The sequence below is a fragment of the Octopus bimaculoides genome, chromosome 6 (genome assembly GCF_046866305.1).
Source record: "Octopus bimaculoides isolate indiv1 chromosome 6, ASM4686630v1, whole genome shotgun sequence".
Lineage (NCBI taxonomy): Eukaryota > Metazoa > Mollusca > Cephalopoda > Octopoda > Octopodidae > Octopus > Octopus bimaculoides.
In genome coordinates this window covers 111,483,045-111,506,324 of record NC_142933.1, presented here as the reverse complement: position 1 = coordinate 111,506,324, position 23,280 = coordinate 111,483,045, and the positions used below count along the sequence as shown (strand labels likewise).

General features: G+C 35.1%; 1 long non-coding RNA gene across 3 annotated transcripts in view; it reads right to left on the bottom strand.

The window, feature by feature from the left end:
• Nucleotides 1-9,993: 9,993 nt before the first annotated feature.
• Nucleotides 9,994-23,280, bottom strand: part of LOC106869366 (uncharacterized) — a 22,789-nt gene continuing 9,502 nt past the window's right edge. For 2 of the 3 annotated variants that reach the window (XR_016242096.1, XR_016242097.1), the window contains exons 2-3: nucleotides 16,732-16,873; nucleotides 9,994-12,295 (exon numbers count right to left, since the gene is read on the bottom strand). This is a non-coding gene — a long non-coding RNA (uncharacterized LOC106869366). Of the gene's footprint in view, nucleotides 12,296-16,731; nucleotides 16,874-18,155; nucleotides 18,266-23,280 lie in introns of all 3 variants that reach the window. The other variant, XR_016242095.1, reaches the window with a different exon arrangement.

Genomic DNA, 23,280 nt, shown 5'->3' with positions numbered 1-23,280 from the left:
ATTTGTCTTCTTTCTCAATACACATCGCAGAAATGTCATTTGATGCCTATAACGTTTCAAGCTCCTTTTTTAGTCGCCACATCAAAAACTAAAACTACGAAGGCAACATAAGAGAATTATTAATAGACATAATTTCCAATATTCCCAACCAAGTTAGGGCATCCAATTCTTGTTGTTTGGTTTTTTTTTTTTTGGTTTTTTAATTTTCATAGCATTTATTTTTGTTGTTTTGGGGGAGTTTCAAAACCTGGAAAGAAGAAATGTAAATTGGGAAATTGCTCGTTCTTGAGTCGAGATTTTGCGGTGCCCTACCATTTCCACAAAGGATTTCATAATGACTATTGCCGTTCTATTCCTTCGCCGCAGGAATGGTCTCTTGTAAAGACAGCAAAAGCAAAAATTACTCCCAACTTTTTTTTTGAAAATCGTAATTAACAGAAAATGCGAAAAATAGAGTCAACGTCGTTAGATACATCTAAATATAGTTGTTGCTGTGAATCAGGAGTGAGTGTCACATTTGGTATTGATCTTTGGATCCTCACTAGGTCGGCGAGCTGGCGTAATCGTTAGCATTCCGGACAAAATGTTTAACAGCATTTTGTCCGTCTTTAAGTTCTGAGTTCAAAATACCGCCGAGATCGACTTTGCCTTTCATCTTTTCTGAGTCGATAAATTAAGTACCACTTGAGTACTGGGTCAAATTAATCGCCTTAGTCCTTCCCCCCGAAATTGCTGGCTTTGTGCCAAAATCTGGAACCAATATCTGAATCCTCGCTATGAACAGATAATGCATACAGCATCGAGTAAATTCTTCAAACTTTCGGCTTTGGGGTTTATTTAAATTCCTGTTTCTCTTTGTTTTGATTTTTTTCTTCTTTCTTTCTACATAATATTACTACAACTCTTCTTCATCCCCATCACCTTCCCATTATACATCACTCCCACCACCACCACTGCACCTACACCTCACATTTTTTCACTATATCGCTCTCTCTCTCTCTCTCTCTCTCTCTCTCTCTCTCTCTCTCTCTCTCTCTCTCTCTCTCTCTCTCTCCCTTTTTCTCTTTCTCCCTCTCTCTTTCTCTATTTCTAAATACTTAATATTCTGGTATGATAGCATCACCTCAGGACGGAAGTGACTCTTACTTCTGCCAGTGAAGGCAACCCACGTAGGATCTGTGGTGACTCTGAAAAGTAAACGACCGTTGCAGAACAGTGGCGGGTCTGATCCCGGTAAACCGGTTGTTTAGGATTGATGTCACTATGAAACAGCGTGACATGGTTTGAAGTGAGGAATAGTGTCCTAATAAGCCACCCGGATAAATACCATGACCCACTTATAGCAGCGTCCATTCTGTTACGAGTCATTGGATGACGACAAATCGATGCCTTTTTGTGTAACTTCCAACAATACTTTCCACTGAAAAGGGTTGCAGTTTGATAGAAAGGATTCCCAACAGAAGCAGTAAAATGGCACAGCCCTTTCGAGAGGTTTTTCTACTACGGTGCTGCAAAATGCCATATTCTCTCTTTGCCAATTCATGAATGGTATTTCAGTAAACGCAAGATCCGGAGAGGCCCATTAGTGGTTCCTAAATTCCAGATGGGAACCGAACTAAGGCTTAGCGACATTTGTAGTCCTCTTCCTTCCGTACTACTCCTGCACAAATGAAATAAGGAAAATATAAACGAATTAGAATCATCCTAAGTCTGCTATTATCCCTCTTCTATGAAGACATTCTTAAGATTTGGTAACAGCCGGCAATCCACTCGCCTTATTCTCACACAATCCACACATCTATCAGAGAATATCTAAAATCTACTCAACTCACCATTTTCTTCCCTTAACAACAACAATAGATGCTTTCATTTCCTCACATCTGAAGCTTCTTTTCCTCGTTCCTCTAAATCTCTGTTTTAACATGTCTTCATATGTTCCAACCACCCACAACTCCCTAACATCAAAGACATAATATTTAGTACTTCAACGTTTACACCGATTTTTTTTTTATCTGTTGCTCTCCCTTTCTCGCGCAGAAACCAAATATTTTGTCCTCCTCATCTCTCCACGGCAAATTGATATAATCATCACCTTAAATCGTTTATGAACACAAAAAACTCTCCAAATTCTCTCCAATTGTTTCTCATCTCCAAACCCGGTTTTTACAAAATAAGAACTGCCTCTACCCCTATCAGATCTTCATTCAGCTTCGGCCTAAAAATGGCTCACACTCTACATCCACATACTGCACAAGACCTCGTAGTAGGGAAGTTTTCTCTTTTATACAAATATTTTTTTTTTCCTTGTAATACCTACATTTACCTATACACAGTAGCTTCTGTGATATGCTATGTTGTGAAATAAATATTTTAGCTTGATATTTGTCAAAATATTCTAGACATCACAGAAAACCCTTCAGGTGTTTACAGCTTAATTAGAGAGCAAGAGTTTGTGTTTATGGAACCTGAAGTAAATTTGAATATATTGAAAATTTCAAATGTTAGTTTACCAATAATGAGCTCTCATTAACCTGGCTTTTATCCCCAAACACTCGTCACACTAAGATAAAGTGTGTTTACTATATATAAATAAACACATATATGCATACATATATATATATATATATATATATATATATATATATATATGTATATATATATATATATATATATTAATATATATACATAAATATACACATATATGTACATATATAATACATATACACATATATATATATATATATATATATATATATATATATATATATATATATATATATATATATATATATATATATATATATATATATATATATATGTATATATATATATAATATATATATACATATATGTATATATAGATACACACACATATACACATGCATATATATATATATATATATATATATATATATATATATATATATGTACACACACACATATATACATTCATTATATATATATATTATGTAATAATAAATAAATATGTATTAAACTTCAATTAGGCTGTCTTCACATGATGACACCAGCGGGTGGTTATTAATTAGTGTGTGTGAGTCTGTCTGTCTGTCTGTCTGTCTGTCTGTCTGTGTGTGTGTGTGTGTGTGTGTGTGTGTGTCTGTGTGTCTGTGTATCTGTGTATGTCTGTGTGTGTGTGTATGTGTGTGTGTGTGTGCGTGTGTGTGTGTGTGTGTGTGTGTGGATGCTTACAACTATACGGTTGTGTGATGTGATACACGTTAGCTACAACTATACAGTTGTAGCTAACGTGCATCCCATCACACAATATTGTAAGTATAGAGAGAAGAGTAAGAGAGCAACTGACAAGTATGGAATCAGATAATAATTAAGATATAACATCTACCAATAACTTGGATGTACACAACCAAAGAGTTTAAATGTATGGATGCACACAATCCATTAGATGCGTGGAACCGTACAGCTGTCAGTAACTAGACAGTAAATTAAGGGTCAGGACCCCGCGATTAGCTAGACGTGTAGACCGTACAGTATTTTGGTTATATTTATGTTATTTGCATCTGTCTTTCACACATTGAAAGACAGCCGAGTTGATAACGAACCGGATCAGCAGCCGAGAGGCCGATGATTTGTGTATTTACACCAGAACAGCCTTGTCTGTATTCAAGACGCTAACGTTTTTAATGGTCCAATTCATCAATCTCTAAGTCTGTAATACAGAGCGATATAATCTATCGCTGTAGGAAGAGACAGCGCTGTGTAACTGACGAGTGATTCTCTTGTTTTCAGTGCCGAGTGAAATTCACACCCACGAGGAAAACCACTTGCGATAGATCAACGTCTCCATTGACAGGAAGATGTATTTAACTATCATTAGGTTAATACCACAGAAAGTAGAGATAAACACCAATCATATAAATTTGGATAAAGATTAGTTTTTGTAAGTAATCACCATAAAATAGTTGATCCCATAATGTCAACGTTTAAAAATTGGTGTTTGTCAAAGCAACGACTGATTGTTTCCACAAAAGATTTCCATGTAAAATAGAGTAAATATGGACAGAGAAAGCGTTAAGACAGATGGTATATACTCAAAAATAGTTTACGCTCTTACCTAACACCTCTACAAACCAGACATTTATCCCCAAATGGTCTTCACAATTAGGCAGAGTATGCTTTTGTGTGTGCCTGTCTGTCTGTCTGTGTGCCTCTGTATATGTGTCTGTGCGTGTGTCTCTGTGTGTATGCGTCTGTATCTGCGTATGTGTGTGTGTTTGTGTGTGTGTCTGTGTGCCTCTGTGTGTGTGTGTGTGTGTGTGTGTGTGTGTGTGTGTGTACGTTTCTCCAAATCTCATGCTTTAGTTGTCTTCCCCTTCCATAGGATATTACAAAATAGGATTTGCAAAATTCATGGTTTTTAGGGGGAATATTAACACGTGTGTTTGTTTCTTCAGGCAAAAGTTGCATTATGGTATGTATGTATGTGTGCGTGCGTGCGTGCGTGCTTGTGCGTATGTATATATGTATGTATGTATGTATGTATGTATTATGTATGCATGTATGCATGTGTGTGTGTTTGCGGGCTTGTGCGTATGTATGTATGTATGTATGCATGTATGGATGCATGTATGTATGTATGTATGTATACGCCTTTAATCTTAGTCATTCAAAATAAATCAATAATTTTTGAAGTGTATAGAATTGGTATAACATTACTTTATAAGAAGAAGAAGAAGAAGAAGAAGAAGAAGAAGAAGAAGAAGAAGAAGAAGAAGAAGAAGAAGAAGAAGAAGAAGAAGAAGAAGAAGAAGAAGAAGAAGAAGAACAACAACAACAACAACAACAACAACAACAACAACAACAACAACAACAACAACAACAACAACAACAACAACAACAACAATAATAATAATAATAATAATAATAATAATTCCCAAAACCACTGAAACGGTAAACCCACAGAATTACAGACCGATAACTTGTCTCCTTGCAATTTACAAAGCATTTACTGCAATAATATCGCAGAGAATTAGCAGACATCTGGAAGAAAATAACCTGTTTCCAGAAGAACAGAAGGGATGCTACAAGGGCTCACACGACTGTAAAAATCAGCTACTGTTCAATAAAGCCATAATTGAAGACAGCCGCAAAAAGAAGAGGCGTCTAAGTATAGCCTGGGTCGATTACCGAAAGACTTTTGATAGTATTCCCCACACATGGATCCTGGAAACACTAGCAATGAACAAGGTAGTATCACTAATTAATTATAAAATATGTAAAGCATTCCATGAATAAATGGCAGTCAGTGCTACAGTTCTCGACAAAAGAGGGATTCATAAAAACCAAAGCCATCCCCATTAGAAGAGGAATATTCCAGGGAGACACGCTCTCTCCACTCCTTAGCACTGCTTAGCACCGACACCCTTATCTGACATGCTAAACAGAACTGGATGTGGATACAACTGTTACGGCAAAACAATCAGCCGCCTTTTATATGTGGATGACCTAAAACTGGACGCTATAAATGATAAACAGCTGGGAACGTTAATACACACAATACATGGATTCACCAAAGAAATAAACTTGAAATTTGGCTTAGAAAAATGTGCCAAAGCAAACTTGAAAAGAGGGAAACTAGTCAAGAGTAGCAACATCACACTAGATAAAGCAAATGAAATAAGAGAATTAGACCAAAGCCAGATATACAAATACTTAGGAATCAATGAACTAGATACGATACAACAAACACATATGAAAGAGAAGATAAGAAAGAATAGCGTAGATGAGTTAGATTAATACTGAAAACAGAGCTCAATGTGAAAAACAAGATAATAGGTATCAACACTCTAGCCGTCCCAGTTATAAGTTACAGCTATAATATTGTTATTGGACTCTAAATGAACTAATCAAAATTCACAGCAAAACAAGAAAAATAATGACAGAATTTAGGATGCACCACCCAAAATCTGACATAGAAAGATTATATATACAACGTATGGAAGGTGGTAGAGGCCTTATACAGCTAGAAAACTATTGCAAAATAACTACCATAGGACTACAGAAATACCTACAGAAAGCACGTGATGAAAATGAAGTTATCTTAGATAAAATACAGAAAATCAGATTACCAAGGAAACGGCATCTTTCCCGACATTACAGGGATGCACATAATGTCAGCCACCAAGGGACATGCTCAACTGGTTAAGGTCAAACAACTGACAAGCAAATCTATGGCACTGAGCAGTATCTTTGCATTATCATTTTTGATGATGCCTTCGGGTTTATGGTCGTACCAATTTTTTGCTCTGTCAAGTCCATACTTGTTGCAAAGTGTCCAATGGACAAGGCTTGCTATATTGTCATGGCGTCTCTTATATTCCTTCTGGGCTAGTGGCGTACATTGACTGGTAATATGCCATACGGTTTCACCATTTTGTCCACAAATTCTGCACTTACCACTTTATTATTATTATTATTATTATTATTATTATTATTATTATTATTATTATTATTAAATTTAGAAGCATAGCCTTTGGTGAGATTAATGTTCAATTTGAACCTGTATTGGCAAATCGTTGGCAAAGAGAAGGTCCTAAAGATTTATTAAAGTTATAAGAAAGACTGACTGAGAAGACAATGTTTAGTGCCGGGTTTGGCGGCCAAATTAATTTGCTGGTTTGAAATACAGGGGTAGGGGGTTTCTCGGGTGTTGCATTGTAGAAAGAGGTGAGAAGGTAGATAAAAACCTTTTGAGTTTATTTTTCAATTTAACATTAATGGGAATCCTTCCAGAGTGCAAAATATGCATTATTCGAGCTGGCAGAATCGTTAGGACGCCGGGCGAAATGCTTAGCGGTATTTCGTCTGTAGCTACGTTCTGAGTTCAAATTCCGCCGTGGTCGACTTTGCCTTTCATCCTTTCGGGGTCGATAAATTAAGTACCAGTCAAGTACTGGGGTTCGATGTTATCGACTATCTCCGCCCCTCAAATTCCAGGCTTTATGCATATAGTAGAACGGATCATTATTATTTCTTTTTATCACAGATTTTATTGGAACTCCTGAAGTTTTACATGCGAAACGGGATTTCTACCTGATGCCTACGGTACCATGCTATCAGTTCTTTTCAGATATCTAATACTCCCTTGATTATTCTGGGTGTACCAAGGAGGCAAACCATTTGTAGCATTTCTACTGGGCACTCTATTCCAATTTCCTTTATATTCATCTTGATGCCTTCTGATACTGTCCCCAAAGACCCAACAATAATTGGCACCATCTTCACCTTTTTCATTTTCCATAGCCGGGATATTTCGTACTTAAGAGGGTTGTATTCATCTATCTTTTCGCCTTCCTTCTTGGCTCTTCGTAGGTCAAAGGGATATGCAACATCAACTATATAGCATATATGGTGCATCTTTTCTACTATCACTAAGTCCGGTCTGTTATGCTCAAGCACCTGGTTTGGATTGGGAAATCCCAGAGGATCTTGCTAGTCTCCAACTTCGCCACTCTCTGTGGTTTGAGCTCATACCACGTCTTACCTCTCTCTAGCCCCCACTTTTCGCTCAGTTTCCAATGTAGCACTTTAGCTACCTGATCGTGTCGCCACAACTTGTAATAAGGAATAAGTTTGTTATAACCATTTCAGCCTAAAGGCATCACCAATTTATTCAGATATCTTTGAAGAAGTCGGTGGGGGCTTGCAATCAGGCGAAAGGAACCAATGCTCTGTTTGACTCAGTGAGTCCGAGTGTTTAATCCAAATCACAACACAACGTTTTCAGCAGAATAAAAATTTACGAACGGTGTGTCACGTATCTGTGGTTAAGCTTCTTGTGCTCAATAACTTTTGTACTCTCTGTACTCAAAAATTTCTTTTAATCGACATGATACAAAGTCAAAAATAATCGATTCTAAATCATTTGAAACGGAATTTTACTTTTTTGGTATAAGTCTTAATATTTAGTTTTAAAAACTATAAACACAAGAGGACTAAATATTGACTTATTCCATATATTCTACAATTCTTTTGATTCCTCTTTCCCTCCAGATAAATCAATTGAATCTTCTTTAATATATTGTTAACAATTCCTTTGTTGGTGATCAATAACTAAATCTTTACAAGATTCTTTTCAGATATTTTCTTTTAACAATTATTAAAATATTTCAACTTAACAGCAAACATTTTTTTTTCTTTCGTTTAATCGTCGAGAGAATTCTTTAGATGCAGAAAGGAATTAGTTATTAAGTAAAATTTTATTATTGAAACCATAGAACGATTTATTCTTTAATGGTTTCAAGGGAAACGTTGAAGTTACTGGTTGACCCTCATCAAGTGGAAACCCCAGTGGCTGAGTTTCATTTCTTTAAGATTTCGCCTCTCCAGCACACATTCACAACACTTTGCCTTAACATCTTAAACTGTCGCAGACGTTGTTCCATCTTAAATATGGATGTGATATATTAACTGGAGTCGAAACTAGATAATACGAACGAAACAAACCAACCTGATCTGTATAGGAAATGGTAAAGATGCTATTATTTGGCATTTTATTACTTTATGTGTGAAATAAGGCGGCGTGACAAAATGTTTACTTGTAGCAAAATGCTTAGTTGCGTTTCGTCCGTCTTTACATTCTGAATTCAAATTCCGCTGAGGCCGACTTTGCCTTTCGTCCTTACGGGATCGATGAAATAAGTACCAGTAACGCACTGGGGTCGATATAATCGAGCATCACCCCCACCCACAAAATTTCAGGCCTTCTTCCTATAATACGAAGGATTATTTATGTGTAAAATGCGGTTCAGTTGTCACAATGATAAGATAAAGAAGATATTATCTAAATAAGAAACCAAACCCTAGATAGGGATGGGCAAGCAAGGAATTGCAAATATACAAACAAAAACGATTGAGACAAAAAAAAGAAAGCCCCTACGCCTTCCCTCGACCCTCTAGAAATAGTAGCATAATATCTCTTAAATCATACTATCGAGTGTTCTTAAAAAAGTAAGTAAGAATAAAAGCTGAAGAATGTGGTTCTAGATGTACTGAGAAAGGCAAGAGGATCACGGCTGGAATGCCTTAAATGGTAGATCCGAACGGTTAGCACTAACTTGGAGCTTAACAGCAACCATAAAAATATTCTCAATTTTGTGAAAGACTTAGAGAAGAAATACCAAACGAGGAAGCAAGAACTTAGAATGGAGTAATGTCAGGGAAATCTTCACGAAGACCAATGTTTTAGTCAATACAAAAGAAACTAGAAATCTACTGACATTATTATTAAGTGAGAGAGCAGTGCATACCATCAAAGTGAGACTGGGGTAAAATATACGAAGCCCAGTTTACCCATCATGACAACCCGTTTGATAAGGGTACACCAGGCACATGCATCACAAACAGACGTGCGCGACATGGTGATCTTATATCAATATAAACATCACATGACCTTGCAGATGGAGCTCAGTTAAAATTTTCTTCAGATCGAGTAGCCCATCCCGCTCAAAAGGTCCCTGAATAAGATTTGTTTAAGGATGTGGAGCGAAATACCCATGTTTCCAAAGGTGAATTATCCAAACCCCAAAGAATTCCTCTCAACAGATGGCTATGATGCTCCCCCACTACTTCTGCTCGTGATCAGAGATGCACATTTCGTCAGCCACTAAGGGACATGCTCAACTGGTTAAGGTCAAACAACTGACAAGCAAATCTGTGGTATTGAGCAGAATATTTGCTGTAACCCATCTTTTATACCAAGACAAAACAATGTACATGATAACACTTCCAATCAGTTAAGATGAGAAGCCATGAGAGCCACTGCTTGGTACAGCATCAGGGTATTTATTATTATTATTATTATTATTATTATTATTATTATTATTATTATTATTATTATTATTATATTTAAAAGTCTACTATATTTCATTTTTGACATTTTTTTATTTAGAATTCCTTGAATTTCTTTATTAGTTTTTTATTACGTTTACAACAATAAATTTCCGATTTTCCTGGTCATATTTTCTGGATTAAATGGTTTAATGGCCTCTCTCTTCATTGCACTTATGAAAATATAGAATTCATTTTCATTCGATCTTGCTGAATACAAATGGGATTTTTCCTGGCCGTTGACAGCAGATTTCTTTCAGCAATTTGAAACATTTGGCAGTGAGTTTGTTGTTAGGCTGCGCCAGATCCCCGCCGAGGTTGCTAAGGTCCAATATGATTAATAATAATAATAATAATAATAATAATAATAATAATAATAATAATAATAATAATAATAATAATAATAATAATAATAATAATAATAATAATAATAATAATAGCAGTGATATGATTATTTCAGTGAATCAATTATATCAATTTTATTCGATTTCTTTTCACAAAAACAACTTCCACTGAAGAAAGACGAAGAATACAATAATGTTATTCTGAATTGGAAACCGACAATTATCCGCTTTGGTCTTTAGAGACGGAAACGAGAAGAGAGCCATTCTAAAGAAATGACACGTCAACTCGATGTCATTAAATCAGAAATACATTTTCGATAATTCTCCTCCAGCTTCCAAGACTAAATGTTTCAAATCTTCCGACCATTCTTATTCATTGACGACCGTCTATCTATTTCGTGTTGTGTCAAAACTTTAATGCAAAACAGAACATTTCATTTTTAAAATTCGCATAACACATCTTCTTTGCAATCATGTGCTGTCTGGCATGATTACAATTTAAAATTAATTTGAAAATAAAATAATATACATAAAACTTTAGAAGTAAAAAATCGTTTTATTTTTAAATTTCTTTTCACATTTTTTATTTTGCTTATTTTCTACTTGTTAAAGAATTGAAACATTGAAAAAAATGATCTTCAATGCAGATTCTTTCCATAGAAATCTTTTAACTAATGACACAGATTCTATAGAGATGTAAGAATTGTTCACATTCAGCCAATTTATTGGAAATGTTTTCACTCTAATAAAAGAACAGCCATTATTAGTTTCCCGTTTTTGCAGTTGACTGGAGGAAGAAAAACAACAACAACACTATGAAAATAATCCTAGTTAACGAAATGAATAGATTTGGTGCTTTTCATGTTGAAATTCCCGGTTTTGGAGTTTTCTATAAATACAGAAAACAACGTAGAAAGTGGTCACGTGATGCTGAGGTTATTGTGGCGCTTCTCTGTAGTTCACATTTCTGCTTTAAGTAAAATTAGTTTTAAAACTAACAAAGGTGCATGAGATAAAAAGAAAAAAGATAAGGATAAAAAAACAACCAAAAATGCTATATATCTCCAAAGAAAACGAGGCTCCGGCAGGGTGGTGGATGAACCCTGTTGTGTTCTTTCACCACAACTTTCTCTCACTCTTTCTTCCTGTTTCTGTTGTACCTGTATTTCAAAGGGACCAGCCTTGTCACACTCTGTGTCACGCTGAATCTCCCCGAGAACTACGTTAAGGGCACACGTGTCTGTGGAGTGCTCAGCCACTTGCACATTAATTAATGTGTATCAGTGAAAATTTCTTGTTGTAATCCTATATATATATATATATATATATATATATATATATATATATATACATATATAAAGCAAGATTTATTCGTGATCAGAGGTGTTCGTAAACCGAGATACTACTGTATTTTAAAACTCCAAACATATCAACTAGATTATGGCTACTCGAAGTAGCCCCCCACTCACCTTCCACCATGGCCTCAAGACGGCTCCGGAACCTGGTGCATGTGTTTCTCATTGTGTGCCTGGGAAGATCTTTGAACACCTCCTTGATATTAACCACCGGCAAATGGTTGGTGTCTTTCTCAAATGTGACCCACACAGTAATCCATGGGATTGCAATCTAGGAAATTAGGAGGTCAGAAATTGGGTTTGGTGAAGTTGAAGAAATTCTCCGACAACTACTTCTGACTCTTTCCAGAGGTATGGCAAAGAGCCGATTCCTGTTGCCAGACATATGACCTTCAAGTAGTAACCCTCTTCAGCCAGACTTTGACCACAATCTCCAGCGACTTCACATAAGCGTCTGAATTGAGCCTCAGACCCTTTTCAAATATGTGGGAATGAATTCTAGCGTGCAGATGCAATCAAAACGCCTGCCCCTTCCAAGTGGCCACAGCTTCGTAGTCTCCGTTGCAGCTGTTCATGTCACATCTTAGTTTCTACAGTGTTCTCAGAGCATTGAGCAAGTCATGAAGTCGGCATGTTGTCACCCGGAGCCAATCGTCATGATGCAGGTAATCTTGCAATATTCAGTTTGCTTTCAGTCCTCCATGTCAGCTAACTTTTATCAAACTGTTCCTGAAAAAAAAAGGCATAAAATATCGTCAAATTTATCCCGAACACTCTGTATACGTACACATACATATATATACATACGAGGAAAATATTAACTGGAACTTCGAAGTCTCGGTTTACTCGCCGTCGTCAGACTGTGGTTTACTGTTCTTTTAGTATTTGTAGTAATCTAAATGAGAGTTATCTGTGATTGTAGGTAGACAGAGGAAGTAGTTGTGTATGGAAAGACAGGAGGATAATATGTGCTTGTAAGGTGTGTGTTGAGAGAAAGGCGCGATGGAGGCAGTTATTCTGGTTAGATAGAAGGATTTTATTATTATTATCCACAATCGCATCTCCCAAAGTAAACAAATAGATCAGTAAATATGGTCTGCAATGCTTTACGACAATGAAACAAAGCACTGCTCACACATCAGTTATTTAAAACATTTTGATATTTAGATATACCAAAAAAAAATTAAAGCGAATGCCATTTCATATTTATCGCTTGAAACAAGTCAAAGGAAGTTTTTGCTAATTAAGCTGATCAACGTGACGAAGGTAAGAGAGTTATATGCACACAAATATATATATGTGTGTGTGTGTGTGTGTGTGTGTGTGTGTGTGTGTGTGTGTGTGTGTGTGTGTGTGTGTGTGTGTGTGTGTGTGTGTGTGTGTGTGTGTATGTATGTATGTATGTATGTATGTAGGTATGTGTGTGTATATAAAGAATATGTATACATATATATATGTACATATATATACACATATGTACATATATATGTATATATATGTATGTATATGTGTGTGTATATGTGTGTATGCGTGTACACACATACACACATATATATATATACATACATACATATATATATATATATATATATATATATATATATATATATATATATATATATATATGCTATTCTTCAAGGTTAGCGTTTTTCGTGTAATGAATATGGAATAATAGCGCAAGTCTAAATATCAAAGACATACATATATCTATGGTGTGAATGTTTGGAAGTGTACAGCAAATTCGACGTATGGAAGCCCACCGTAGACATTTAGAACCATAAATAATTTGGATGTATAGAACTTCATAGCACTTCAGTATATAGAATCAGATTTTACATTAGATATTTGGAAGTTCTGATAAATAAAACTAATGTATCGAAGTACCATGATATATATATCGGACCAGAAATGTGTGTAGAAGAATGTAGTGGTTATATACCGAACCAGAAATATCATTACAAGTATGGAAGTGCATAATAAATGAAACTGATATATGGAAGCCTGCAGTAAATATATCGGAACGTAAATATGGAACTACACATATGAAACCACATATTAGTTTTGGAACCATACAATAACTTATAGGTATGGAACCACACAGAACGCTAGACATTTGGAAACATAGAATAACTTGGAAATATGGAATCACATAACTGTAGGTAGATACGAACTTGTACAGCTTACATGTCTGGAAGAAAACGGTAAATTAGATGTCAGGCAACTCGATTACTTTGATTTCTGAAACTATACGGTAATATTTTTTTTTCTTTTACTTATCAATTCTTTGTTTTGAATCGAAGCCAACACTTCACATATCAAAGTATGAATCTCCGATTGGTTAATATATCGAACCAGCAGCCGAGAAGCCGAAGCTCTCTGTCCGATAAACCGGCATTGTGTTAATGTCTTTTGTAGTTCAGTTTACCAGTCTCTAAGTTGGTAATATACAGTAATATTATTCATTGCTGTCGGTCGAAGCAGCACTGTGTAATTGACGAGTGATTTTGTTTGCAATGCTAAGTTAAATTTGTGTCCACGGGGGAAAATACTTGCGATAGATCAACGTCCTCATTGACAAAAAGATTTATTTTCCATTACATTAACACCACAAACAATAGAGCTAATGACCACCTCTGTGGATTTGGATAAATATTAGCTGTTACGTAATAACCCCATAATAGTTGAAGCCATAATATCGAAGGGCTAAAAAGCCAGTTTAAATAATCGACTTTTACAACAGCACTTTCTCTGTGATACTCTGAGATTCTAAAAAAAATCAGATGAAAGAGTTGACATTTCTTGCAAACATTTACTTAAATGTCGTTTACTTGACGACATATTCGTTCGTTTATGTTTTTGTTACACTTCAAAGCTGCCATACTTTGGCTATCCATTTACTTGAGTCGTCATTTAATACACGTCTATGACTGAGGAAGCCAAACAATTGACATTTTGTCACAGTTACATGAGATTAACAAACTTCTAAATAAACATTTAGAAATTCATTTTTATAAATACGTCAACAGTTCGCTTTCTTTGTCGATTAAGACAGCAGAATGGCAGAGAGACTGATAAAACTATTTTCTATTCTTTAGTTTTGTCACTCGTTGTTATAAGTTCACATCTTCCCATCTAAGTGGAATCGGTAAATTCAGTTGCCAGTAAAGCAGTCGGTCCAACTGTTTATATTCCTCCCCCACCCCCTGGTGTCAAGATTTCAAAATGTCCACCAATGTATGACCGAGAAATAAGTATTTAAACCGTTCCCTGTAAAAGATTGTTCATTTCAAATCATTATTTTTTTAATCAAACATTTATAACTTTTTTGCAATGGATTTATTTTTCTTGAACTTCAATTAATTAACGATGATATGTATAGTTAAGAATTAGTTAATAACATTTTGGTTAATGAATCAAATGTTGTCATTCAAAGAAAATCTTTAACTGTTAATTATAGTGAATTCAGCTGAGAATTCGACTGAAATGGAATCAGGATTGGAAAAATAAGAATTTTTCTCTCCATATCTTTATTTTCAAATAGCATCACTTTCACCACCCTCTTTCTATCATTCAAACAGAAAGTAGGAAATTATGGAAAGTATGGAAAGTAATGTAGTGGACGGCTGTTGCTACAAATTAATAGGTGCGTAGCTAGGGTGGGGCAAGCAGGGCACATGCCCTGGGCGCCACTTTAAAGGGCGCAATTTTGGCCAACATCATTTTCTAATTAAGCTGTTTCTATGCGAGTTACCACTTTTTGGTTGGGTGGGACGCAATTTTGATGCTTGTCCTGGGCGCCATTTACTCTCACTACGTCCCTGTTAACAATACAGTGACAATGTCTGTCCGGAGATAATTTAATCTGACAACATCCAGATCGGAAATGAAGTCACAGCGTTGTTTGAGTAACGATTACAACCCGACAAGTTAGACATATTCAAAAACTGGCGACTGACTCTAAATGATTTTATCTCGCCGGATCTGATGTAGTACAGGATTATAATGGCTACTCAATCTACTCTACATGGAAGGGTAGGTTTGAAAACATTTACAGGCGAGAATTAAGTATGGAGAATGATTATTTGGTCGTCTGTTTCCGTTGTTTGATGACCTCAAGATTACAAGCATTAACTGTTCAACTGTTTTTACAACATTGATTTCTTGTATTTGGCACGAAACCAAATTGATAAAGAAGAAATATTGTTGTTCAATCGATCCCACTTCATACTAGAACTTATTTTACCAACTTCGAAGATGAAAATCAAAGTCGACTACTACAGAAAGTGAATTACAAACGAAGAGGGTCATTTATAAAGTGTAAATTAGTAACCCGGTGTTTTCTTAGTTTTCTTTATCCCACACTCCACCTTGAATATCAGTTAATTACCTGGGTACGCGGGGGTTTCTCACGGTTCCTTACTCTCACTTGCCAGACTTTTCTAGTCTAACAAGAAAGAATATTGACAAAACTCAGGAATATTTACCAGCATTGTTACCAAAAATGTAGCACAAGTGGCTGTGTGGTAAGAAGCTTGCTTCCCAACAACATGGTTCTGGGTTCAGTCCTACAGCATGGTACCTTAAGGAAGTGTCTTCTACCAAAGCCTCGGACAAACCAAAACCTTATGAGTGGATTTGGCGGACGGAAACTGAAAGAAGCCTGTCGTATGTATATGTGAATGTGTGTGTCTTTGTATCTGAGTTTGTCCCCCATCACCACCACCATCATCGCTTGACAACCGGTGTCGGTGTATTTACGTCCCCGTAACTTAGCAGTCCGTCAAAAGAAGCCGATAGGATTAGTACTAGGATTTTAAAAAAATTTGAGGTCAATCCATTCGACTCAAATTTCTCAAGGCGGTGCCCCAGTATGGCCACAGTTTGAAAAAAAGTAAAAGATAAAATTCAGAGGAATAAAAAAAATGCAGATTTGGCCAATGTTTCAATAATTTCAGGGATTCAGTGGTGACTTATACTCTGCAAGTGAAGGGTTTCGGGAGATTAAAATGATCCAGGGTATCAATGACCCTTATTTATTTCATAAACAGAAAATAATATCGGCCTCAACATGATTTAACCTGGAATTTAGTGGAGAAGGACCTAAGCTCTTCAAGGCATTTCGTTTCGACTTTTCTCATAAATAAATAATTCTAAAAGATTATTACCATTTTATTGAATCAGGAAACTGCTGTTAGCTGTGACATCTTGCACAAGAACATTGTGTAGAACAAGCACCGCTGTGTAAGGTTTAGAGAAAACACTGCAGAAATATTTGGTAAAACGAATTATTTCAAAAAGAATTAATATCTGAAAAATAAAGAAGAAATGTGGTCTTACAACTCATTTGGAAACACAAGAATCAAAATCACCAGATATGATTTTAGAATATAAAACAGGCTTCTAAGTAGTGGAAAATTGAATATTTTTTTTACAATAACTTGAAAATTTTGTTTAGAATTCCTTCTTATTAAATTTGGTTAAGATATACGAAAACATTTATTAAGATTGGCATCAAGATATAATAATAATAGGTGAAAAACTTGAAAATGGTTGGCATTCGCTAAGTAAAGAAATATTTGGTTCTGTTTAACGAGATAGGTTGCAGCGGAATAATAAGGAAAATAGAGAAGAGAAAAAAAAACTTGGCAAGACGAACATTTTCAGTTTAAAGATGCTTAAAGTAGATCCAGACAAAAACGAAGAATTCTCATTCTAAATTGTCCTCGAGAAAATGAAGAATAGGTCAAGGATGTAAAACTATCGATTAGTATTTTTATAAAGAAAATGCATTCTCGCTTATATGAAGATCGAATACGGAAATCGATTGTAAAGTCTCTTTTTTAATATATAAATAACAGCCACTTAGTTTGTGCATTTCAGAAAAAAACTTCCTGGCTCTGCTTTGCTGTAATAAGTTTTTTATATGAAAATCAACGTTTGTTTGCGTTTCTTTCAATGATAATAACAAGAGTAAAAATATAGTTCGGTGCTTGAAGGAGTTAATGCTATAACAGACTTGAATGGACGAATAAAAACGTGACTGGGATACAAAAAAAATATCTATTTATTCTTCTTAGCTCAACAATATCTTCATTTAAACCACAATGAAAAAAATATTCTAAGTATTATGTGAATACGAACAGGATTTTCAGAACTTACCATTTTTTTAAACACACACACACACACACACACACACATACACATACAGTCATGCACACAGTTTTTTCTCTCTCTCCATCTCTTTCGCTCTCTCTCTTTCTCTCTCTCTCTCTTCCTTTCTCTCTTTCTCTCGCGCATACACAAATAGGTAGTTCATAGTTGCAAGAAGAAACTCCCCGTAGTATATTCTTCAGTTCTCTCCTCCAAAACTTAATTCCTCACTTTTCTCTCCATCAAATTATCAACCAATAAAATAACTGAGATCGAATCAATTCGATTCGACATTTTTATCTCACGTAGTAGTAGTAGTAGTAGTAGTAGTAGTAGTAGTAGTAGTAGTAGTAGTAGTAGTAGTAGTAGTAGTAGTAGTAGTAGTAGTAGGTGTTACAGTTCTATATTTAAGAGATGAGGAATTATGTACATTATTTACATTTGACGGATATTTGTCCTCATCTTGTTTGTTGCCACGAGAATATGGCGTAGTGGTTAAGAGCGCGGGCTTCTAACTCCAAGATTCTGAGTTCGATTCCAAGCAGTGACCTGAATAATAATAATAATAATAATAATAATAATAATAATAATAATAATAATAATAATAACATCGAAAAATACCTTGGGAATGAGAACCCAGGTTCGAAATCTCCCCAAGACACCTGATGAAGGCTGGAGGATATATCAGCCGAAACGTTGTGTTAACATCAAACTAGATGAGGACAAATATCCGTCAAATGTAAATAATGTAAATAATTATTGGTGTTGTTGTTCCAATTGCTGTGAGGTGCGAAGGTTCTGGAACTAAAAGATCTAACGTCTTCCCGCTTCATCCTAATCTTTCGCTCTTAAAATAAACCTTAACAACTTCGACCAAGGACTAAAATAAAATAAATTTTCTTAGGTGTAGGTATGGCTGTGTGGTAAGAAGTTTACTTCCCAACTACATGGTTTCGGGTTCAGTCCCACTGCATAGCACCTTGGGCATGTGTCTCCTACTATAGCCGTGGGCCCTTCCAAAGCCTTGTGAGTGGATTTGGTAGACGGAAACTGAAAGAAGCCTGTCATATATGTATATAAATATATGTGTGTGTATACATGTGTGTATATATATATATATATATATATATATATATATATATATATATATATATATATATTATGTGTGTGTGTGTATGTGTGTGTGTGCGTGTGTGTGTGTGTGTGTATCAGGTCATCCCATAAGTAATGTTCGGACTTCTTCATTGTCAATTTGTAAACGCTTTAACAGTATTTTAGAATGTCTAATGACATCAAGTAACATTTATATGTATTTGGACATATATCAACTAATTAAATTTCATTTTGCAGGATAATGTAATTGAAATTTCATTAATCAGAGCTCTTTAGACATGGAATAGTCTAAGGAGCATTTGAGGCACATAATACATTATGAGTTTACAAAAGGGAACTCTGCAACTGAAACGACTCGAAATATTTACCCAACTTATGGGCAAGAGTTCATGAATAAAAAAAACTTGCAGAAGATGTTTTGTAAAATTCAGATTTGGAAATTTCAGGCTTGAAGATGAGGCCAGAACAGAACGTCCAATTGAGTTTGATGACTAGCTCGTTTTGGGAGAACTTGAAAAAGATCACGCAGCTTCAGTTGAATAATTGGGAAGCAAGCTTCGTTCATGTCATACAACTGTTCACCGCCATCTTCAAGAGCTTGGGAAGGCCCCGAAACTCGCAAATATGTGCCTCATGAAGTGTCTGCAGCCAGCCGCAAATCCCGAATGGACTTCGGCTCTTCTCTTCGTTCTCGTGGGATAGAGAGGTCACCGGTAATGAAAAATGGGTCCACTACCAAAATGTTAAGAGTCCTAAACATTGGCTTGGTGAGAAGGAAAGGAGCCCAACTACAACTAGAATGGGAACTCCATGTGAAGAAGGCTCTTCTCTCTGTTTGGTGGGATTCCAAAGGTAGCATCCACTTTGAGTTGCTACCAACTAATGCAACAATCAATGCTCAAATCTACTGTCAGCAATTAGAGTTTTTGCATGCTGCTTTGAAGAAAAAAAGTCCCGCTTTAGTGAATCGAGGGGGAGTGTTGTTTCATCAGGACAAGGCAAGATCCCCCCCCCCCCACTCTGCAAAGATCACGTCACTGAAGATCATGGAACTTGACTGGGAGAAAATTGTTCAACCGCATTATTCCCCAGACCTTGCTCCTTCCAATTACCATTTGTTCCGTAGTTTACAGAATCTTTTGGCGAGATTAAATCTCGAAACAACCGAGTAAGTCGAAACTAACCTTTTAGAGTTCTTCTCTTCGAAACCGAAATAGTATTTCACTAATGGGATTAAAAAGCTTACGAGTAGATGGAAAGACGTCATAGATAATCATGGAAACGATATTGATGATTAAGTTTCATTAAAATGTAAAATTCGATCGCTTGTTTTCCTTATCTAAAATCCGGACATTACTTATGGGATGATCTGATATGTATGTGTGTGTGTTATTTTTATGTATATTTGCCCTACCCCTACTTCCACCGCTTGATAGCGGTTCGGCAAAAGATGCTGATATAAAAAACAAAATAAGTCCTGGGGTCGAATTGTTGGACTAAAATTCTTTAAGGCGGTGCTCCAGCATGGTCGCAGTTTAATGACTGAAACGAGGAAAAGATAATCGATAAAAGAAAGATTTAATCTTGTAGATGAGCATCCAAAATGGCTCCGATTAAATCCTTCTTCAACGAAATCCGTTATTGAGAATTGCTAGTAAAGTGAAACAGGGGCGTCGATCTATTTCAATAATACATTTACAGCCATTCGTCTGTCTTTACGTTCTGAGTTCAAATTCTGTCGAGGTTAACCTTGCCTTTCCAACTTTCGGTGTCGATAAATTAAACACCAGTTGCGTATTGGGGTCGATCTAATCGACTGGCCCCTTACCCAAAAATTTCGGGCCTTGTGTCTAGAGTAGAAAGGATTACATTTACAGTTATCATAATGTATATTGTTTTGTTTTTTTGTTTTGTTTTTTTGGGGGGGGGGTTCTCGTTTCTTTGTTCTTTATAGCCAAAAGACACGGTTTTATATTAGTAACAATGTTCTTGTCAACATTTATAAGATTTTGTCACTGTGAAATATTTAAATAATATAACAAAGTTCATATGTTTTGTGCAATATATATACATACATGCATAGATAGATAGATAGATAGATAGATAGATAGATAGATAGATAGATAGATAGATAGATAGATAGATAGAAAGATAGATAGATAGATAGATAGATAGATAGATAGATAGATAGATAGATAGATAGATAGATAGATATACATGTATGCACGTACTTATATATATACGGATATTTATATATATATATATATATATATATATATATATATATATATATATATATATATATATGTCTATATATATATATATATATATAGATATACAGGGCAGGGAATCGTCAATTAGTAATAAAATTAATAATTAACAATTTTGCCGGGTAGCTCAGTATGAAAAAACCTTTTCGGTAAAGCCATTTATAATCATAAATATATAGGGATTAGCAGTATCCTGCTTCTCCAACATACTGAGAATTCAGAAACAGCAGCCAAAGTCTTTTGTTCTGTGTGTACCATGAATATCGCTATCAATTAGAGAAAATTTTGTAGTTTTAGAATCAGTAGTTCTTTGGCTGCTGTTTCTGAATTCTCAGTATGTTGGAGAAGCAGGATACTGCTAATCCCTATATATTTATGATTATTATTATTATTGTATATATATATATATATATATATATATATATATATATATATATATATATATATATATATATATATATATATATATATATATATATATATATACTCCACAAATGACAGTTGTCAATTGTGGAACATGACTGTCACTACATAAACCTGATGATTGCGTAACACATGAAAGTACTAGTTTATTTCAATATTGTAAATTGTAAATTTGTAAAATTGAAAAATTGTAAAAATTGCAAAATTGCAAAAATTGCAAATAATAAAACAGGAAAATCAGACTAAGTAGGAATTTTATTGATTTGTTCTGTACACAGAACAATATATATATATATATATATATATTAACATTTGAGGGCAGATTTATGTCTATAAAAAAAAAAACAGATATATAATAACAGACAACTTTATCAAAAAATGCTACGAGGATGAAAATAAACCTTTTCTATAATGTTATTCAAAAAAGCCACCTTCAGCTTCAACAACTGCTTCGATATGAGATCTAAATCATCTACTTGATCGAATCAAGTGGTCCTGGTTCATTTTGGACATTACTCTGACTATGGCAGCTTTCAAAGAATCTTTGGTGTTATGGGCATGTTCATCGACCTCTCTCTCAACAACGCTCCACATGTAATAGTCCAATGGATTGAGATCTGGGGAATTAGGAGGCCAAATGTTAGGGGTTATGTGATCATGAAAATTTTCAGCCATCCATTCCTGTGTTACAAGAGCTATGTGTGATAGTGCAGAGACTTACTAAAACACATATGGCTTTCCATTGTATACACTGTCTATCCAGGGCTTAACAATTATTTCCAGGACCTCAATGTAGGCGGCAGAGTTAACTCTAAGGCCTTGCGGAAAGAAGTAAGGAGACATCACATGTCTTTCATTGCTGACAATCCCTAAAACCATGACAGTTGCAGGAAATTTTGTATGCTTAACACTTGGAACTTCAGAAGGATCTGCACATAACCATCTGTCATTTATTCTGTTAACTCTTTGATCCTGGTCGAAGATTTTCTCGTTTGAGAAAAACCAAATCAAATCTTCTGCTGGATTTTTCAGTTTGTTTAAGAACCTTTTAGATCTGATGTAGTGATTTTCTTTTGCTTCTTCTGACAAACTGACCTTTACTCATTATATAAGACTTATATCTGATGTCTTCGTGGACAACCTTTCTGACTGTTCCTTCTGACACATGGAGATCTTTTGCAATTGACCTCATGCACTTTCTGGGATTGTAATCAATGGTCTGTTGAACTTGTTTGATAAATTCAGGTGTTCTGATGATTTCAGAGTGTTTAGAATGCTTTTTTATGACTTGATACTGATGATACATTTCCATCTTCCGTCTCTAGCACCTTACAAATTTTGTAGACGAAAGGTCTGGCAAATTTTAAAACTCGAGATATTTCTAAATCACTATGCTCAGCCTTTGTAACCACAATAACAGCATGCCCCTTCATTTCTTGAGTAAGCTGAGGGTTTGGCATTATTATTTTCTGAAACAAAAATTATACAGAGTTAGCAAAGAATGCAACAATGACCCAAAAAGGTATGTCCTCAAATACCTTACGCATCCTGCATATATATATATATATATATATATATATATATATATATATATATATATATATATATATATATATTTATATATATATATATATATAAAACATATATTTATACACATAATATTATGTATATTTGTATGAATGTATGTATGAATGTATGTATGAATGTATGTATGAATGTGTGTATGTGTTCGTGTTTGTGTTGCTTTATTGCATATAG